The following is a 4123-nucleotide window of genomic DNA, read 5'->3' as shown; positions in this document are numbered from 1 at the left end:
CTTGATCAGCACGGCAGTTTACAGCTTGAAGTGTGATCTCGCCTCTAAATGGAAACTTGAGTCGGTCGTCATTTTCTCCTTTTGTAAGGTGAGCAAAAATAGATACATTTTTCCCTTTGTTTGCTCCTACCCCATTGGGATACACCATAAAGACAAACTTGTAACCTTGTTCTTCTTTGTGTGTGTAGAAAGGATCACAGACATAACTTCCATTGGATTTTTGAAGCGTCGAGAACTTATTGACTCTAAATTCGAAGAAAGGCCCACTGGTAGCAACTGAGATGGGTATTGAATTACCCTGGCCTGATAAATCTACACTGGTAATACGAATCCTGATGCTATCATCTTTCATGTAGTCTTTGAAAATTAGGTCTTGTGGTATAAAAGCTGCTCCTCCCTGTCCAACAAAAGCTGCAGTCCCACTGCTTATCTGTATTCCATTGACTACTCTTCCAGTGGCCTCTGAATTTGAGTCATCATTAAATTCGATTTCCCCAGCAAAATGATCTTCGTCGCATTTCCGATTCAATAGCTCTAATTTTACTTTTCCCCTGACTGGCCATTTCAATGTTTCATCATGGTCACCTCTCATTAAATGTACGTGAATGCTGAGATGTGTTCCACTTCCTTCTGACTCTCCATTTGCTCTCACTCTTAGACACAACTTGTATCCTTCTTGGTGAGAGTAGAAGCTTGGGCTGTACCAATGGTCATTGCTTTTATGATGAGAAGCAAAAGATGTCATTAATACTTCTACTGGTAGAGTGTGTGATTCTCTCCAGTCATCATGCAATGTTGGAACTCGAGTCAATTTTAATTTTTTAACTAGAAATGAATGAGAAATTGAATGGGAAATTCCTAATAATACATTTATACTTTGAACTGCCTGCTCATTTTCATCTGTTTCTAGTTCTAGTGTTTGATGATCATTACAATAAAGGTGTGTGTTCATGCTTACTCTTGTTAACAAGGTCTGCTTGCAATTTTTCAAATTTTTCCATCATTTTTTTTTCGTAAGCATCAAAATATTTTTGAAGCTCTTCTTTTTCTGCTGCAATCTTTTCTAATTGTTCTCCTAGTATCAATCATTATACATCACAATGATGATTATGATTGCATTCTTACTCTCAATAGCAAGGTCTGTTTGCAATTTTTCATTTTCTGCCATAATTGTATCAATTTCTTTTTGCTGCTCTTCTTTGTCTGCTCCAGTCTTCTCCACTTCTATTCCTTTAATAATAAAGCACTTATCATTGTTGCTCATGCATAATGACATGCATCTGTAATGATACATGCTCATGGTACATGCTTATACATAGCAGCATCATAACAATTTTAAATAACAATAACAATTAAGTTTAACATAGTCATATTTACTTTCTTTCTCAGATTGAAATAAATCAAGCTGCTCCTCTAGTAATTTGTTTTTTTCTTTCAATTTCTCATTCTCCTATTATTATCATAACAATGAAATAGTTCAAATTTATCACTAACTTGTTCATGCTCTGATAAAAGCAATTCTTTCTCTTGTAGTAACAGTTTTGTCTCAGCTAATAATAATCAATAATAAAACTTTCAAAAAATGATTTTTTATACCTGCTATTCTTTTAAGCCTCTCACTCTCTGCTACACTGACACTCAGCATCTTGTTTTTAGCATCCAGTGCCTCCTTCAATAATTGTGCTTCTTTCTTCATTGCCACCATTTCTTTTGAATCTTCAATTTGTTGTACACTCATTCTTGATATTTTCTCTTGCAATAATTCTATTTCTTGCTTGCTTTCAACTAATGACCATTCTATAGTTCTTGAATTCTTAAAATTTTTCACAAACCTTCCTTGGCTTTTGATTGCTTTTCAATTTCTTCTGCTATTCTTTTAAATCGATCACTCTCTCCTCTACTGACTCTCAGCATCTTGTTTTTAGTATCCAGTGTTTCTTTCAATGACTCTGCTTCTTCTTTCATTGTCATACTTTTCTATGAAATGAGTAAAATAATTATTAAAAAACTGACACAATAAAACATGGTCATTGGTCCATGCAATATTTATGTTAATTATAGTAGGGAAGCTTATATAGTCATACCTCATTTAAAGTAGTAACCTCCTCCTTACTATTAATCAGTTGTACACTCAATGATAGCATCAACTGTTTTGATAAGCCACTACTAGTTGGTAATGATGAGGTGTGTTGATGTTCATCTAGATATAAATTTAGAAGTAAAAGTAAAAATTTATGAACACAAGGCTTACTTAGTTCTGTTGAAGTGGAGGTGTCATTTACCTGTTACATTAAAGTAATGATAAAATCAGTTCATTTCGTTTACCTCATACACAGTGCAGTGTCCAATGGTTAATCTCTTCACTTTGTTTTCTTTCAATACATCAATATTATGAAGAGCAGCTGTAATTAACTGCTCAGATAAAACCAAAGGGAAGGAACAAGTGATGGTGAAAGAATTGCCATCTCTAATGACATTTAATCTGACATTTGGTGAAAGCTCATCAAATAAATTAGCTGATAATCTCCTGACATCATCCAATGTAAGATCATCGGTTTTTCGATCAACGACAATGGTAACACTTTCACATTGAAGTAGTGAAGCGTGCGAAAACCTCTCATGCAAACATTTACTAAGCTCTATTTTGCTAAACTTCTCTATAACTTCTTTGTATTTCTGAACCACTAACTTAGCTTCTTCTATATTGAGTTTATTGACAAGAAACTCTAGCATGCTAATATCATCAAGTGAACTGTTATCACTCATTAATTCTAAGATGTCATTTATATTATTACACAGATCCAGTTGAGGGCGTAATGTATTGTAGGAAAATCTCAATGACTTTTTGATATCATCAATTATAGGCTGTGGAATTGCTTTCAAAATTGATTCCACTTTAAAGACATGTGTCTCCAAATTGTAAACGCATCGATTTAAACTGTGGCGTCAAGTGTAGTGGAAACTGAATTCTCAATCCTCTATCTATGATGCAGACACACATAATATATGCGACACTTCAATTTATTTATGATTCTTTTCTTACCACAATCATTCAAATTTAAAGCATTTTTGCAAAATATCTCCCCTGTAATGTGGGCATTAGCATCTCATGTAATAGAGAATAGTATAGGCTTACCGTATTCTGTCATAATAGCTTTTCCTATGACAGCAGTCATTTTGAACTTAAGTAAAGTCTCAGCAAATGCCCTAAGTTTTTGATAGTCATCACAAACAGCTTTCTTTGTTTGAATCAACAGAGTTTCTCCTGGTACGTTGGTAGCAAGCTCTTTTATTATCTTTTCTATGCACAACAATGCAGCAAACTGAGGTAATGCAGATACGAGGGATTGATTTGAGGCATAACGAGCAAGAATCTTACAAGCAGGATGCACTACAAACTAGATAAATTAATACTCCTTATTTTTATGAAACTCACTCTCCATATCTATTCCATCAGCTACTTCATTCTCTCCTAATTCCCTCAATGCTGATACCAATGAATAGATAGTAGGACCACCTTTCTTTTGTACATCGTCAGCTTTCTGTAACCATTTAGTAAGACATTCACTAAAACACCTTTCAGTATCTCCTCTGTGATTAGCTTCAATGACACGTATTGTATTAGGAGACAGACCAAGGTAAAGACTGAGCCTATGGTAACGGTCTTCTAAATAGCCATGTCTTGAAAGCAATTGAAGTAGGTCAGCAAGATCAGTAACTGAAATTTAATATCAATTATATATAATATTATGCTAAAGAATGATAAATAAAATAGATCTACTTTGCACTTGGTTTTGAGAGTCTATGGTCGCAGCATTCATTGGGGCGGCAGTCCTGGATTTAAAAAGAAGAAGGAGGGTGGGGCTGTCACAGAAAAATCTGTCCCACCCAAATTTTGTCCCATGAGACAAAATATTTTATCCTAGGACAAAATTTTTCAGAAATATTTGTCCTAGGACAAAATTTTTCAGAAATATTTTGTCCTAGGCAAGCTTTTATTGTCCTACCATAGGACTAATTTTTTTGTCCTAGGACAAAATAATATATGAAATATTTTTGTCCTAGGACAAATTGTATCTGAATTATTTTATCCTAGGATCATAATATTATGCATATATAGACT

General features: G+C 34.1%; 1 long non-coding RNA gene across 1 annotated transcript; it reads right to left on the bottom strand.

The window, feature by feature from the left end:
• Positions 1-873: 873 nt before the first annotated feature.
• On the bottom strand, positions 874-1455 carry LOC109590425 (uncharacterized). The gene is made up of 4 exons (XR_002189310.1): positions 1378-1455; positions 1126-1230; positions 959-1075; positions 874-912 (listed from the first exon to the last, which is right to left on the bottom strand). It is a non-coding gene; the product is annotated as an uncharacterized LOC109590425 (long non-coding RNA).
• Positions 1456-4123: the final 2668 nt, after the last annotated feature.

This window comes from Amphimedon queenslandica, unplaced genomic scaffold (genome assembly GCF_000090795.2).
Source record: "Amphimedon queenslandica unplaced genomic scaffold, v1.1 AMPQUscaffold_10036_Cont17653, whole genome shotgun sequence".
Taxonomy (NCBI): Eukaryota; Metazoa; Porifera; class Demospongiae; order Haplosclerida; family Niphatidae; genus Amphimedon; species Amphimedon queenslandica.
Note: the sequence above shows the minus strand (reverse complement) of the source record. Positions and strands in the feature narration are given on the sequence as shown.